This window comes from Paroedura picta, chromosome 10 (genome assembly GCF_049243985.1).
Source record: "Paroedura picta isolate Pp20150507F chromosome 10, Ppicta_v3.0, whole genome shotgun sequence".
NCBI classification, from domain to species: domain Eukaryota; kingdom Metazoa; phylum Chordata; class Lepidosauria; order Squamata; family Gekkonidae; genus Paroedura; species Paroedura picta.
In genome coordinates this window covers 77,046,659-77,063,962 of record NC_135378.1, presented here as the reverse complement: position 1 = coordinate 77,063,962, position 17,304 = coordinate 77,046,659, and the positions used below count along the sequence as shown (strand labels likewise).

The 17,304-nt window shown below is 43.4% G+C and overlaps 2 long non-coding RNA genes across 2 annotated transcripts; both read right to left on the bottom strand.

The window, feature by feature from the left end:
- Nucleotides 1–4,666: 4,666 nt before the first annotated feature.
- LOC143819375 (uncharacterized) lies at nt 4,667–12,130 on the bottom strand. The gene is made up of 5 exons (XR_013224939.1): nt 12,109–12,130; nt 8,395–8,415; nt 7,974–7,993; nt 7,019–7,051; nt 4,667–5,961 (listed from the first exon to the last, which is right to left on the bottom strand). It is a non-coding gene; the product is annotated as an uncharacterized LOC143819375 (long non-coding RNA).
- Nucleotides 12,131–12,622: 492 nt separating this feature from the next.
- Nucleotides 12,623–17,304, bottom strand: LOC143820038 (uncharacterized). Its single transcript, XR_013225211.1, has 5 exons — nt 17,263–17,304; nt 16,417–16,490; nt 15,301–15,321; nt 14,031–14,183; nt 12,623–12,670 (listed from the first exon to the last, which is right to left on the bottom strand). It is a non-coding gene; the product is annotated as an uncharacterized LOC143820038 (long non-coding RNA).

Here is a 17,304-nt window from a genome sequence, read left to right as displayed (position 1 = left end):
AATTATTTTGCTTCTCATGGTTTCCAGAATCCCAACAAAATAGGATTATAACCCTATATGAGAATCCAGTTATTTTGGACATATACTTCAAAGTAAACCAGGATCCTTCACTTACCTCTGCTTCCTTCAATGATGAGCTGAAAATGAGTCAAGAAGTCAGCTTTACCCAGTAAGACCTATGGCCTTTAAATACTGTCATGATACTATGGGTCATAAACCTGAAAAAAAAATCCACAGGCCCTTCCGTGAGTCACACATGATTAATACCAATCAGATTAAGGTTCATTTAGTGTGTGTGCACTACCTTGCAGAAATCTCCCAGACCGATCCTCAGTAGCGCAAACCACTATCTTGCAAAGAAATTACATCTAGATGATGCTGCACACATTTTTCAATAAGGGTCAAGTGCTAGTCAGATTGTGTTGTTTTGCATGGACGTCTGCTAAATTAATTCTTGGGAGTCGTGGACATGATGCATGAATTCTAATTACAGGGTACATACCCTGACTATTGCCCCACTGTCTCTAATCCCTTGAACAGGGTCAACTTGGAGAGAAATACGTCTCTCCATGTTAACCTTGTCCAGGGGATTTTATATACAGTGTATATCACAAAGTATGGTGTGGGCTTGTTTGTTATGTCTTGGGTATAAGATTTTGCGTTCATGCACACTTCTTCAATACATTGAAACAAACTTCTTCAAGCCTTCCATATAGGTGTGTGTATGGGGGTGGGTTGGCTAGAGTCAAGATGCATAAGCAACTGGGTGATTGTAGCTGAAATTGGATTAAAGCAGTTGGCAAAATCTAGCAGCAAATTAGCATAAAAATAAGTTAACAAAAGATGTGAGAATCAAGTGAGTCAAGTGGGAACTTTAAGTCCAATGTTTAATTCTGGTTATAAGTGAGAACTGAGTGACTTAGCATGTGCAGTGAGATAAGGACCCATATCTCTGTTAAGCCCTGGGGACAACACTATCACTGGATCTCAAAAGATCAGCCACACCATTTCAGAATTATTCACTTGTTCAGCTTCTAACATTGCATATTTCATTAAAGAAGAAGAAGAAGAAGAAGAAGAGTTGGTTCTTATATGCCGCTTTTCTCTACCCAAAGGAAGCACAAAGTGGCTTACATTCGCCTTCCCTTTCCTCTCCCCACAACAGACACCCTGTGAGGGAGGTGAGCCTGAGAGAGCCCTAATATCACTGCTCAGTCAGTGGTTTTATTGCAAATGAATTTCAGAAACACACTGGAACGGGAGACTACTGAGTTACAAGCTATTACAACATCCAGGACAATGGAACCACACAGATCTTATTGATGATATTAATCCAATCTTAGAAATGTGCATCTACACATGCTCAGTTCTGCCATATACCCAGAATGAAACTTTTAGGATCTTAAAGGTGCCACCCACCCAAGATTTGAATAGGATTCTGAGTTGGCTATAAATTATCTCTCCCATTAACCTAAAATAAATTGCATCAGTATTTAGTAACAACTAAAATTGCACTGCTCCTACTATGGTGACCTTTGATCACAATATTTCACAACAGTGTTCGTAAACTCACCTGGGAGATCACAACAATTCTACACTTCCCTTTTTCTCTTAGAACTTCCTTCAGAAATAACTTGCAACATTGCTATATTCTGTAGGAAGGCATGCAGTTTACAGAAGCAGATGGCTACACCAGTTTCGTGTAGTGGTTAGGAGTGCGGACTTCTGATCTGGCATGCCAGGTTCGATTCTGCGCTCCCCCACATGCAGCCAGCTGGGTGACCTTGGGCTCGCCACGGCACTGATAAAACTGTTCTGACCGAGCAGTGATATCAGGGCTCTCTCATCTACCTCACAGGGTGTCTGTTGGGGGGAGAGGAAAGGTGACTGTAAGTCACTTGGAGACTCCTTTGAGTAGAGAAAAATGGCATATAACAACCAACTCTTCTTCTTCTTCTAAATCCTTAAACAAGGCTGGATTATAACGACACCTTTAAATTTACTTGTTGATCCTAGTATTATTTTTGGCAAGGTTTTAAGCTGATTTTATATCGAAATAAACTGAGCTGAGCTGGACTGATACAAGCTTGCATAATATATATTTCCTACACTGCAATAAAATGCAATAACGATTTACAGGTCTTTTCGAAACAGCAGAGTTTGCTAATCACGGAGATTACTTAGACAGTCATATATTGCAAAATATCCCTGGACTAGTACTGTAAGGGCTGAAGGCATGATTATCTGAAGATTTCCAGTGTTTGGGAAATCATTCAAAATTTGACACAATACAGGAGGCATTTGAAACAAATTGGCCCATATTTAACTTTTCCTCTGTACTCCCTGTAGAGCAGACTTTCTCAGCCAGAATTTTGTGGAACCCGCTGGTTTCTTGATGGCCCCAGAAGGGGTTACTGAATGGGTGGGAGTTAATTAATTTTTTAAATATATGTTTTAAATGTGTTAAACCTTTAATTGGGTGATACGACTTTATACTGTTATGTTGACCCTCTCTCCCAAAATGGCCTATAATGGGCCTGGAGGTGGTGGAAACGGGAGTGGTTCTGGGTGGGCATGTACATTGCTATGCTTCCCAGCCATATTCTGCACATCACACCACTTCTGGGGTTTTTCGAAGTCTGAAGCATGTCTCAGGGGTTTCTCAGTGGTAAAAAAGTTGAGAAAGCCTGCTTTAGAGACTTGGCATTTCCATTTGGGATTACCTTACATGCATCTTGCAATGATATAATTTTCTTCTGTAGGCATGTGCATTGCATGCTGGTAGCATGCATGACTTCTGGAGGCCAGTATGAAGCAGTGGTTACAGTGCTGGATCTGGATTTGTATCCCTACTCTGCCATGGAGACTCACTGGATAGTGTTCAGTCAGTTACTGTCTCTTAGCTTAATCTACCTCACAGTAGGGTTTCCAGATCCAGGCTGGGAAATTCTTGTAGATTTGGAGGTGAAGCCAGAGGAGGGTGGGGTATCATGCCCTAAAGTCCACCCTCTAAGCACCCATATTCTCCTGGGGGACTGATCTATAGTCTGGAGATGGCCCATATTTTCGGGGGAATCCCAGGACCCACCCAGAGGCTAGCATTCCTACCTCACAAAGTTGTTGCTGTGAAGATTAAAAGGAGGTAGGGAGGAATAATCCTCTGAATAAAACATTAAGTCATCGTATTTCTGAATCTTATTACTCGTAGTAGCTGTAGGTGTCCACGGCTATGCCAAATAAAAACGGAACAGATTCTATTACCTGAACTTTCTGAATCTTTTTCATAATCCTGAACCTAGAGCTGAAGAGTGCGCAATCTGTAAGCCTCAAAGAAATGTCTGTTCTTCCGTGGTGAAAATTTTGCAAAAGGCATACATTTCCCAGGTGCTTTCCAAGGTTCAGGACTGCATTGTAGAAAAATGGAGGGAAAACAGGCATAAATATAAGACGGTGAGGGCTGCTCATAGATGGAGTATGATGCCTGGGAGGTTGGTGGAGTCTCTTTTTTAGGAGGAGATTGGATGAGCACCTGTCCGGAGTATGTGTTTTTTAAGGCCCTATGAAGGTGGGGGCTGGGCTGGATGGCCCTTGTGTGTCTCTTCCGGCTGTGTGTGATTTCTCCTTATCAGCACTGATAAAAGTTCTTTATTTCTTCCTGAAGTCTGTTTGTGAATTTACTCAGCCTAACACTTGTATTTTCAAATTCTGTAAATGTGAATGGATACCTGCAAGAAACCTTAGTTCCAGTTGTGCAGAATATGCATGCTTCCCTATTCAGAGGAAATGATGGTCATGCCTATCAAGATGATCCCCTCAGTACACCAAGCAAGTACCGGGCCTCACCTGATGACTTACACAAACAGGCAGAGAAGTTCTGCTTCCTCAATCAGAATGATAAGTTTCTTCTGACCCACCTGGATATTACTTCAGTGAGTTTTGTAAACAATAAAAGGTTCCTTGTTCCTCAAAAGCAGAAGTGTTGTACAACTGTCCCACATAACACAATAACGGCCACCTTTTCCTTCCCCCTTCTAGTGTTAATTTGGGATGGTATGTTGACAACCTCTGGATGGAGGAATAGTCAGCTCTTTGGTAGTGCAGAAACTGGAGGAGGGGCAGATGGCACATTGGGCTGGGTCCAGAAGAGCTCAAGCTTTAATGAACTCCATAAGGGGAGGAGGGAGGGGGGGAGCTGAAACCAAATTGCAACAGGAAAGTTTTTCCCCCTCCAATTTTGACTCATGGCCTACATATAAATTATGATCATTGAAGAAGAAAGTTTGACACACTGAAGAAACAGGAATACTAGACAGGGGCTCAGAGCTGCCATTTCCTGGAGTTTTCCTTCTTTAATGTGGAATAGCACATGAAGGAAGTCCTGTATCATGAGTATCATGTTTCATGTTTATCATGTTTCCAAACCATGTTAGACCTTTCTCTGTTTATGACCAAGGATCACTGGCAGTCTTCAAGCAAAGGTTGGATACACACTTTTCTTGGATGCTTTAGGATGCTTAGGGCTGATCCTGCGTTGAGCAGGGGGTTGGACTAGATGGCCTGTGTGGCCCCTTCCAACTCTATGATTCTATGATTACAAGATGCTGCTGACATAGAAACAACTCTGTGATGCTGATTTTTGTAAGAGTTATTTTTATTATGCGATCTGTTAAAAAGAGCAACATGGATTTCCATCAAGAAACACACAAGACATTTCCACTAAAATCTGTTACTAAAACTAAATTTGGGTTGTTGGTAATCTCACAGGTCAGATGTGATTAGATGACTGCCTCCAATTTGGCCCTTGTCAAATCTTCCATGTGGTCATAAACAGCATTGTCTAAATAGCCAAGTTGAATTTTAATCTAATTACACTTTTAATGAAGAAATCGATGGAGTTGTTTTACAATAACAGTTAACTGTAGGGATGGGCATGAACCAGCTTGCGCATTGAAAGTTTGTGATGAATTTTGGCAGATCACTTGGTCCATGGCAGGTCACTTGGGACAAACATGCCACCTCTTCGTGGCAGTTTGTGATTGGTAAGATTCGAGGCAGACTGTGTTCAATCTAAATGTTTACAAAACTTCAAAGCAACAGGCTGGTTGGAATTGGAGGGCATGCCGAGGAGCATCTGGGGGAGGTTCCCTCTGACTTTGATATCTCTAGCTTGCACAGGATCCATTCTAATACCCTCCCGAGCCTTCACCTGTTAAAAGGACCACCTGACAATGAGCCATTTCCACAGAAAGCACTTTCATGGGGTAACAGCTTTGGAGGGCTGTAACTCAGACCCTGGAAATTCAGTCCTGACTAAAGTTGAAGGGTACGTAGAGGAGAGTCATCCAGGGATCTCCTGTGAGTTTGATGTCTCTAAAATGCCAGGGGTGTGTGTGTATCTACTGAGTCACAAACCTCATGAATAGAACCAGTTTATTTAGCCCCTAAAAGTTAGTGACAGTTTGTAGCTCACAAATCAGGCATGCCACAAACTGAACTGGATAGCCATCTGACGAAGAGGCTGATTCTGTGAAAACTTAAGGGGTGGCAGGTTATAGTGGATGAGCAATAGGGTTGTGAGTGTCCTGCATGGTGCAGGGGATTGGACTAGATGACCCATGAGGTCCCTTCCAACTCTATGATTCTATGATCTGCATTTTCCTGGTTCATGCCCATCCTTACTGATTAGCATTAACTATCAGGACCATAGAAGACTTAAAAAGCCAAGATTGATATTTGGACAATGCTTGACTTTGCTAAATATTATTTTGACCAGCCTTAATTAAGACAATCAGACTAAATATCTTGCAGCCCGTGCTAAGCATTTCCATCTTTTCTGTGTTGCCTTAAGCCATTTCAACTAAGTAACTGCTCTTTGAGAGGCATTCAAATATGGATTGCAAGCGGGGATGTTGAAAGATGATAGACCAGCAGAGAGAGCATCTTCTACGATCTTGGTGTTACCTTTAGAAGACAAGAGCAAATTGTAGTCACAGGATTTGGAAAAGTTCTGTCTTATGATTAAAAAGAGAGACAGTGGTAGCCACTGGTTTTGGAGATCAAAATAAATCGCAAACACAGTGTAGGATGCTGTATAATACATGCATTGTCCTGTGAGGGCAGTAAAGAGAAGAGAAGATCTTTAATTGAGCCTTGTGATTTGGGTCCTGAACTACAGCATATTTTGTTTCTCCACGTTTCCTCATGGCATTGGCCTATTCTGCACACACTGGCTAATGCACTTTCAATGCATTTTCGAATTACATTTTCCTGTCTTTTTTGGTGGTCTCTCATCCAAGTACTGACCCCGCTTTGCTTCCAAAGTCTATTGCAGTTGGGGTTATGCTGTCCTGCATTCCCTCTCAGGGAAATGATAGGAGGTTTGAAAATTAAACCCTTTCCCCTCCCCATAAGCCCTCAATCTAAATCAGGGCTACGTGCAATTTTGCCTCTTCCAAATGAACAGGGGTCAGAATTCTTTGTCCTGGCTATTTTGGCCTTAAGTCATAGCTAGTGCTATGGGCATTCCTGCTCCACTTGTAGGAGCATCAAAAACACCTGTTGCCTGTGGGATATCAGCAACAGCTCATGAAGTCCAGGCATGATCCAAGATGGTTGAGGGCTTTAAAACCCCATTTGTTTCCATTGGAGAATTCAGTGTGCACATAATTTCCATCCACTGAAAGTAATGGGACACACAGTTCAATTTTATGTATGTTTATATGAAAAGTCCCAGTGGCTTCAGCGAAATTACTCCCAGTTGGCCTATTTGCATCCGTAAGCTGTTTTTGCTTCAGCTGCCCTACATTTCTGAAGGTGTTTAGACCCAGGAAGCTGGAAGGCATATTTTTAAGAAATGGAACATTGAAGAAATTGCTAGCCTGGCTTGTTTCAAGTTACCAAAATTAGACAGGGGTCCATGCCAAGGCATTTCATAACTCATGCAGTAAACAGTGGCTTTTCAATTGTTTTAAGAGATGACAATGGAATTTGTAAAAAACCGAAAGTACTGAATACATACTGAGAGAAGTTTCTTCAGCCTGGGATGTTATTTCTGTTGAGAAAAGTAATATAATAGCTCATTAATTTAAAACTTTGGGACTGAACAAAACAGCACGTGTTTCTGATGTTCATTATTTACTACTCCTAGTGTACTACTCCTACTACTCTTGTGTTGCATATGTGTTAGGTTCTTGAGCCAGTTTGGTGTAGTCGTTAGTGCGAACTTCTAATCTGGCATGCTGGGTTCGATTCTGCAGTCCCCCACATGCAGCCAGCTGGGTGACCTTGGGCTCGCCACAGCACTGATAAAGCTGTTCTGACCGAGCAGTGATATCAGGGCTCTCTCAGCCTCACCCACCTCACAGGGTGTCTGTTGTGGGGAGAGGAATGGAAGGCAAATGTAAGCCGCTTTGAGCTTCCTTTGGGTAGAGAAAAGCGGCATATAAGAACCAACTCTTCTTCTTCTTCTTCTCTAATGAAATATGCAATGTTAGAAGCTGAACAAGTGAATAAGTCTGAAATGGCGTGGCTGATCTTTTGAGATCCAGTGATAGTGTTGTCCCCAGGGCTTAACAGAGATATGGGTCCTTAAGAAGAAGAAGTGCCTTACAATACATGCTTTCAGCCCCTTGTCCAGGCAGGCAGGCATGGGCCAGGGAGTCATTGCCTACATGGGAAGCAGCTATTAACTCGCCAGTTTTGTATTTCAATATACCATGGGAAGGAACCTTTGGATCCCCCTGTGCATTCATCAATGGTGGAGTGTAATCCCCCCAAATTTGCCACATGAGCAACCACTGCATTACAGGAGTCTACCTCTCCAGTCCCTTACAAAACTGGAAGAAAGGGCAAAGGGTCTGTAAAATGGGTTAATAAATGCAGGTGGAAGCAGGTCCTGTGTTAATAAGCCATCTTAATGTTGATTTAATCAGGTTAAATTATAATTGCTGAAGACACATATATAAAACGCTTACCCAAGGGGAGGTGGCATGCCCTAAACAAGTGCAAAACAGTATAGTTAGGCATTTGAGCGAAGTCACCTTGAAGCTTACAAGGTGCAAATCTTGTCCTAAGGAAGCATGCCAATTTTGTCCACATCCTTTTCAAAATGAGGCCTCCAGAACTGCACACAATACTCCAGTTGGGGTGTGACCAATGTGGTATACAGTGGGACTATGACATCTTGTGATTTTGGTGAGATGCCTCTGTTGATACAGCCCAAGTCTGCATTTGCCTTCTTTACAGCTGCATCACACTGTCTGCTTATATTTAGCTTACAGTCCACAAGTACTCCATGATCACACTCACACACACCGCTAGCCAGAAGCCTCACATAAACTCTATTTATTACAGGACTACTTGCATTTATACAGATGTAACTTTAACAATGCTTACCGCCAGAGGTTGTGGGGGCCCCTAAAATTGCACCAAACAACACATTTAGAGAAAATATTTAAAATTGAAGCAAAATACAGAAACATAGTCAACTGTAATGTGATGTTTATTAAACTAATCTGTAAACAGCCCGTGGCGCCACGGGCGCCACGGACTGTATAAAGGAGTAAGGGGTAGTGGGGAGGAGTTAGGGCGGGACCGGTCCGGGATAAAAACTCAGGGGGGGCCAATCAGGAGCCGCGAAGCGGCTCCTGATTGGCCCCTCCGAGTGTCAATCCCGCCCCAAGCAGACAATGGGGAGCCGCGCAAAGCGCGGCTCCCCATTGCCTGCTTCACTCGCTCGGAAAATGGCGGCCCGCCTGGTGAGAGCCTCGGCTGGGGGGTGGGCCGGGAAGCCTTCTCTCGGCCGGCGGAGCAGCCTCGCAGCGTTGTGCACGCTGCGAGCCCGCTCCGCCGGCCGAGAGAAGGCTCCAGAGAGCCTCGGGGGGGTGGATGGGTGGGGGGGGGGGGAAGGGAAGCCTTCTGCCGCCGGCCGCAGCGGCCTCACAGCGTCGTAGACAGAAAAAAAAACCCTGTAGGAGCCTTTCGCAGATCCAAGCAGCAGAAAACAAAACCCTGAAGGAGCCTTTCCCAGCTCCAAGCAGCAGAAAAAAAAAACCCTGTAGGAGCTCCAAGCCGGCACGCCCACGAGAGCTAGCAGGAAAAAAAAACCCTGCAGGAGCCTTTCACAGCTCCAAGCAGCAGAAAAAAAAACCCTGTAGGAGCCTTTCCCAGCTCCAAGCAGCAGAAAACAAAACCCTGAAGGAGCCTTTCCCAGCTCCAAGCAGCAGAAAACAAAACCCTGAAGGAGCCTTTCCCAGCTCCAAGCAGCAGAAAACAAAACCCCTGTAGGAGCTCCAAGCCAGCACGCCCACGAGAGGCAGCAGAAAAAAAAAACCCTGTAGGAGCCTTTCCCAGCTCCAAGCAGCAGAAAACAAAACCCTGAAGGAGCCTTTCCCAGCTCCAAGCAGCAGAAAACAAAACCCTGAAGGAGCCTTTCCCAGCTCCAAGCAGCAGAAAACAAAACCCTGAAGGAGCCTTTCCCAGCTCCAAGCAGCAGAAAAAAAAAACCCTGAAGGAGCTCCAAGCCGGCACGCCCACGAGAGGCAGCAGAAAAAAAAACCCTGTAGGAGCCTTTCCCAGCTCCAGGCAGCAGAAAAAAAAAACCCCTGTAGGAGCTCCAAGCCGGCACGCCCACGAGAGGCAGCAGAAAACAAAACCCTGTAGGAGCCTTTCGCAGATCCAAGCAGCAGAAAACAAAACCCTGAAGGAGCCTTTCCCAGCTCCAAGCAGCAGAAAAAAAAAACCCTGTAGGAGCTCCAAGCCGGCACGCCCACGAGAGCTAGCAGGAAAAAAAAACCCTGCAGGAGCCTTTCACAGCTCCAAGCAGCAGAAAAAAAAACCCTGTAGGAGCCTTTCCCAGCTCCAAGCAGCAGAAAACAAAACCCTGAAGGAGCCTTTCCCAGCTCCAAGCAGCAGAAAACAAAACCCTGAAGGAGCCTTTCCCAGCTCCAAGCAGCAGAAAACAAAACCCCTGTAGGAGCTCCAAGCCAGCACGCCCACGAGAGGCAGCAGAAAAAAAAAACCCTGTAGGAGCCTTTCCCAGCTCCAAGCAGCAGAAAACAAAACCCTGAAGGAGCCTTTCCCAGCTCCAAGCAGCAGAAAACAAAACCCTGAAGGAGCCTTTCCCAGCTCCAAGCAGCAGAAAAAAAAAACCCTGAAGGAGCTCCAAGCCGGCACGCCCACGAGAGGCAGCAGAAAAAAAAACCCTGTAGGAGCCTTTCCCAGCTCCAGGCAGCAGAAAAAAAAAAACCCTGTAGGAGCTCCAAGCCGGCACGCCCACGAGAGGCAGCAGAAAACAAAACCCTGTAGGAGCCTTTCCCAGCTCCAGGCAGCAGAAAAAAAAAACCCTGAAGGAGCTCCAAGCCGGCACGCCCACGAGAGGCAGCAGAAAAAAAAAACCCTGTAGGAGCCTTTCACAGCTCCACGCAGCAGAAAAAAAAAGCACCTCCTGGTGTCCCCTGGGTCCTAGCGCCCATTGCATTCCTGGTTGCAATGGGCTTTCTTGCTAGTTAAAAATATTTTGGAAAACTAAACAAAACAAAAAAATCTGAAAAAAAAATGAGACTCACAAGGGATAGCTTTATACCTAATTCTGAGCCAGACCTAGGGCATGGATAAAAAAACCCAGGTTCAAATCACAACTCTGCCATGGAGGCTGGCTGGGTGACCTTGGCCAAGTTGTATACATAGGGCTATTGTGAGGACAAAACAGAAGGGGGGAATGAGGTAAATTGTTTGGGGTCCCCATTGAGGAGAAAGGCAGGGTATAAAGTAAACAAATAAAAGAGGTGGCTAAAAAGGTAAAGATAATCAGGAGGTGAGGATGAAGGAAAAGGGGAAAGAACAAAGAAAAACTGTAGAAAAATAGGAAAAAGAGAGGTGGGTACCAGAGAAGAAAAGCAGTGAGGGAAGAGAGAAGCTAGAGACTGGAGGATAGACAAAGGTATGTTGGCTGGTGAGTGTGAGGGAGAGAAGGCAGAAGGGACAGACTATGGGTGCTTCTAAGCAGAGGGAAAGAATAAATTGTGTGGGGAGAGGGATACAGGGGTTGCTTGCTTGTTAATTTTAACACAAGAACCTCAAAATTGCTGCTGTTGGCCACCATCTTAGAAGATAGGATCCAGGAGGGATGCATATCAAGGATGATGCTTTTGCAAAAGAGATGTTTCTACTTGCTCAAGTTATTGTGGTAATCCAATACAAAAGTATGCTGATTTATTTCAATTTCATTTATTTAATTATTTTTATATGCTGCCTTCCTTTGCTGGCTCAGGGCGGTTTACAGTTAAACTTTCATAACACACTGCAATATAATAGCAACTTGATTTGAATACATAACATTTCAAAAACATATCAAAAATAGAATTTGGCCTTCAACAATGGAACAATTCAACCTTCAACAATGGAACATTTTAGTGCACTGTAGTTCCGTTCTTCTCTTTTGGATGCAGTTGATAAATTAAATTAAAATTTAATTATTTTAAACACATGCAATTAATTCAGTTATGTAGACATGTGTAAGAAAATATTTACCCTCATAGGAGGTGGCATGCCCTAAAATGCACCAAACAGTATATTTAGATATTTGAAAGCAACGTTAAAAACATGTTGATATTTGAAAAGAAAGAAAAAACGCTTCTTTGAAAGCATTTCATTGTAACTACAAGATAAATTTTCTTTCACTTAGTCAGCTAAACTGATTAAAAATTGAATAGACTGTTGTAATGAACCGATGAATAGTTGAGCAATCTGTTGTTTTAGTAATTATGCATAATTATTTTTCATAGATATGTGGTTTCACACAGGAGAAAATGCCTCCCCCCCCCAAAGTCATGTACTAAACATACACAAAATAAAGTAGATTGAATTATTTATTTGATAAACTGCAGTCTTGCAGAAAATTACTTCAGTCTCAACCCACTGAAACCAATAGTCTTATACTGAGTAACTTCACAAAGAATTGCAGTAGAAAATTAATAAGGTTAATTGTGGCTGTTATAGGACTTCTTCCATATATGCAGATATAAGTATAAAAATACTTGCCCCAAGTGGCAGTGGCATTACCTAAAAATTGACAAAACAACACATGTAAAGAAAATATTTAAAACTTACCCCAACAGGTGGTGGCATACCCTAAAAATGCACGAAATTATATATGTAGATATTTGAAAGCAAAATGCAAGGACTGATTTTTTTTTTAATCCTGTAACTAAATATCAGCTTTTTGTTGATGTCAGTTAAAAATATTAAGCTCTTAAAATGTTAGTTAGAAAATAGAGTCCCTTTTCTAAATCATTGCTATATTCTAATGCAAACCAATGCTGATTTAATCAGGGAAGGAGTTAAGATGCATACAATAAACACAATCGTGTTAAATGAATGACAGAAATATGATACAGAAATATGTAGCAAGAGAGAAATTTAAAAATTCTTACCCCCATAGGGAATCCATAGAAGTTCTGAAAAGACACAAAACGTTAGATATTTTTTTTTTTGGGGGGGGGGGGGTGATTTTAAGGCCAAAGGAAACAGTGTGAAAGACCCAGGCCTGAATACAAAACCTATGCAATTAGATCCATATAGGGTTTGGCTTTGCCAGCCATTGACATATGATGAGAGAAGGAACTTATTCCATAAGCTTACTTACAGGAAGTCTATTCCAGTATGGGCCAATCTGAAAAGCGACAGAAAGAGAGAATAAATTCAGTGTCATAGAATCTGCAGAGATCATTGAATTTGCGGAAGGACAGCTGAGGCACATTAATTGAAAATCACTTCCCTTTCTGTGTCAATGTGGTTCTCAAACTAAAGCAACCCCAAATCCCCCATTTTGATCAATTTCTTTGGTTTATCTACCAAGCCACCTCTTTCTTCTTTGACACTGACACCCCACACAAATCACACAGCCCTTTTTGATAGTTTTTGTGGCAAGTGTCATCTGTGGAGGCTTTCATGCTCTTCTCTCTCAGCTATAAAACCCCATAAAATAACTGTTAAAATCTGAATCACAGCCCCCCTTGACGGCAAAACTCCCTCTCCCCCCGGGCTTGGAGACTGCCTGAAATCAAGCCTCAGGTGAGATCTTTCTAGTGGGAGACAATAGGGCCCCCGATCTTCCTTGCTCTGTTCTCAGCCCAAAATCTGGCAGAAGAGCTCCATTTTGTAGGCCCTGTGGAACTGTGAAAGGTCTGATAGGGCCCACAGCTCTCCCAGGAGCTCATTCCACCAGGCAGGATGCCAAGCGAACCTCCTAAGGCAGGATGCCAAGCGAACCTCCCAACAGATTCATATGCACCAAGCATGAAGCCCTGCGGGGGGAGGGGGCATAAGGAGATAGGCAGTCCTGCAGGTATGTGGGGCCCAGGCCATGGATGGCTTTAACACCAAAACCTTGAAATTGATCCAGGCTGCAACTGGCAACCAATGCAGCTGCCTCAGCAGAGGCTGGATGTTCCTGTGAGGACCCTAACAGCTGCATTTTGCACCAGCTGCAATTTCCAGGTCAAGGCCCGTGTAGAGTGAATTACAGAAGTCTAATCTGAAGGTGACCATTGCTGCATTTTGCAGCAGCTGCAATTTCCAGGTCAAGGCCCGTGTAGAGTGAATTACAGAAGTCTAATCTGAAGGTGACCATTGCTGCATTTTGCAGCAGCTGCAATTTCCAGGTCAAGGCCCGTGTAGAGTGAATTAAAAAAATAAAGGTAAAGGTATCCCCTGTGCAAGCACCGGGTCATGTCTGACTCTTGGGGTGACGCCCTCTAGCGTTTTCTTGGCAGACTCAATACGGGGTGGTTTGCCAGTGCCTTCCCAGTAGAGTGAATTACAGAAGTCTAATCTGAAGGTGACCATTGCATGGATGACTGTGGCCAGGTTGTCTGGTGGGGACATGTTTTCTGGAAGGGAATCACTGGATTCAACCCATGGCCTTCTGTGTCAGGATAATTGTGTAAGTGAAATGGTGAAAAGTGATCAAAACAGTGCATGACAGAGACACTGAAAAGGGTTCCCTCTGTTAATGAATAGGATTGTTTTACCTGGGGTGCTTGCTGAGGTATTGCTACTTGAGGAAATTGTGCAGGTCCTGGCAGCTGAGGAAATGGTGCAATTCCTGGCAGCTGAGGAAATGGCATAAATCCCGGTAACTGAGGAAGTACCGGAGCCCCTTGAGAAATCAAGATGGGGAGACGCTGTGGAAATACAAAGTCATGTTATCCATGCATGAAAAGGGATCATTGAGTGATTTGAGAATTGACTAAACAGAGACAACAAGGGGACAACGAGGGGAAGCAAACATAACAAAAACTATAAGATGAGAACAAATGTGCTGCCCTGGAAATATGTTTTGGAAACTGAGGGTATTTCTGCACAGTGTCTAAAATGGCAAGACGCCTCCTGCTCGTACTAGTGCGATAATAAATCACACAATTCCTCCCTTCCACATTTTAAAGCCTTCCCGCCATGTCTTCTAGCATTTTCTCGTGTTTTCCCTGTCTCACATGCTATGGGGAAAAGCAAATGAGAGAATGACGTACTATTTAACTCACCGCTATTCGGCCTGTCAGTCAACAGGGCAACCAATAGGTGCTTTGTTGTTCTATCCCTTTTTTAAATTTCTGGAACTTACACGTGGGAAACGCATATTCAGGCCTATGAATACACATTGCCATGTTATTTAAAGCCACAAAATAAATAAATAAACGGCCGGCCGGCGGAGGCCACAGCAAGGGAGGGAGATGCCCCCCCCGTCATTTTAAACAGCATTGAGGATTCCTACTTGCCCTCCCCAGCACCTCTTAAGACTGGCACTACGCGTGCAGGTGGTATGCAGGCAGTGGGCAGCTTAAAAGGTCCTCGGAGAGACTTTTCATGCTGTTTAAAATGCCAGGGGTGTTTTCCTCCTTCATTGGCCAGGAAATGGAGAGGGAGGGCGGGAGCAAGGGTGGGACAAAGCTGGGGATCCTATAGTGCTTTTCACCCTCCTTACTTCCCTTCTGATGGTTTCAGGCTGGTTGTTTGCCAAGGGATCGTGCCTTTTTGGGTGGTGAATTCACTTTAAGGAATCCCAAAGTTGCACTTTAAAATGGAGGATCTAGTGAGCCAGCTACTGGACAGACCCTGGAGATAGGCAACGTCATGCAGAGGGGCCAGGAAATACTGCTGGCACACTACATTCCCTGCATGCAGAAATGCCCTGAAAACCAACTCTGGAATTTAGGATCAAACTGGTGGCACCTCACTGAAGCTAACACAAAAACACAGGTTCAGACCCACACCTGCAAGATGAACATGAATAAAGAGTTTTACCTCTTTGCTGGCAATTGACCGCTGTTAAGGCAAATAGAATGGAGTTAGTTGAAGTAGGAAAATATATTTTATCCATAAAGTGTAAAAACAAAATGAAAAAGATTTTTGTGGAGTACTGATCTGGAAAATAATTAAGTGTTCTATGCTCTAGCTTTCCCCTGTTCTGAAGAGCTGAGTGAGCAGTGACTTATAAAAGCACATATTCTGTCACAAATTTATTTTATTGATTTTATCATCAAATGACTGCCCCTAACAGCCTACCATCTCAGGGCAATTTGCAAAATTAATAGATATATAAAAGGTAATGACTGGGGAAGGCACTGGCAAACCACCCCGTATTGAGTCTGCCATGAAAACGCCAGAGGGTGTCACCCCAAGGGTCAGACATGACCCGGTGCTTTCACAGGGGATACCTTTACCTTTACCTTTAATAACAATTAAAATCACTAAAACAATTGAAAATTATTAACCAGTCAAACCAACCAAACTAAATTTTGTGAATCTATAAGGTCCTAATGGACTCTTGGTCTTTTCCCAGTTTCTTTCTAGATTCCTGTCATTTCCCATGGGAAATATTTGAGTCTTAATCAGCTTAGGAAGAATATTATATGATTTTCACATGCTAGTTGAATTGCTTCATCGGTTAAAGACATATGATTAATTAACATTGGCATGCCATGTCCTACCTCTTGAAGATGCCGGCCACAGTTACTGGCAAAACATCAGGGACTAAATCTACCAGACCACAGCCACACACCACGGAAAGCCCACCATAACCAACTAAGACAGCCTTTAATAAGGTGGCTTTGCTCTTCGTTGATGTGCAGTGTAGTTCACAAGGTTTGCTAGCTTATAGGCAGAGGATCCTATTATGTAACTTCTGTACTGCTTACCGTGCCATCTGCTTCAGAAAGGCAGTATATAAATAACATAAACGAATGAAACAGGTGACTGAATCCCAGGATTCTGTCTTGAAGAGGACATAGTCTAAATCCAAAGAGGGGTTGGTGGAAGGCAACAAAAGGAGTTAGGAAGGAAGGAATCATGAAACTGGGAAAGTATTAAAACTGTCAGACATCCTGCAATTGGTTGGGATGCTTTCCCAAGGTTACTCACGCGGACAGGGACAGCAAGAGACGTGCTCAGAACACAAAAAAGAAGAACCAGCAGTTTCATTGTGGCAGGGGGACCTGTTGAGAAAGAGTTGAGAAACCATTCAGGTAGTTTTCCCCAGGTTTGGTACAGTGGTAATTAGGAGTACACTTACTTAGATACAAATTCTAGCAGCCTCACCTCCCTCACAGGGTGTCTGTGGTGGGGAGAGGAAAGAGAAGGCGATTGTAAGCCGCTTTGAGACTCCTTTGGGGAGAGAAAAGTGGCATATAAGAACCAACTCGTCTTCTTCTTCTTCTTCTTGCAACAAGTAGGAAGTTTTGTATGTGTGTGTGCTGCATCCATCCTAGCAGACTGACTTCTTACCTCAGGTCTGGAGAGGCAGCCATTAGCTATTGGCTATGCAGTTGCTTGGTGATCCTGAAGGAAGTTTCAAGGTAATGGAAACTGTAGAAATCTGTATCTTCTTAAGCTAAGCTGTCCTGTATTTTGACACCTGATGAGGCACGTATTACTGAGAGGGACAGAAGGAGTTATGTTTTACCAATTTCTTTTGAAATCCCTTGCTCAATCTTGTGCTGTGCTAAAAGTATGGCTGTAAGCTTTTTCCTTTTAGTAAATACTTTGTAATTATGAATGCTGGTAGTGGTTCTCTGTACCACATGGGCCTCTACCATCTTGGATATGCTATTGTAAAGGAGAGTTCCAGGAAAGGCAGATATCTGAATAACAAAGAAAAGCATAACATTTGTCTTTCTTCATAATACATAACTTATAACAATTTTAACCACATCTAGAATCCAGTAATATTGGACATAACTTCATAATAAAGCAGGATCCTTCACTTACCACAGCTTCTGTCAATGATGATCTGAAAACAAGTCAAGAACT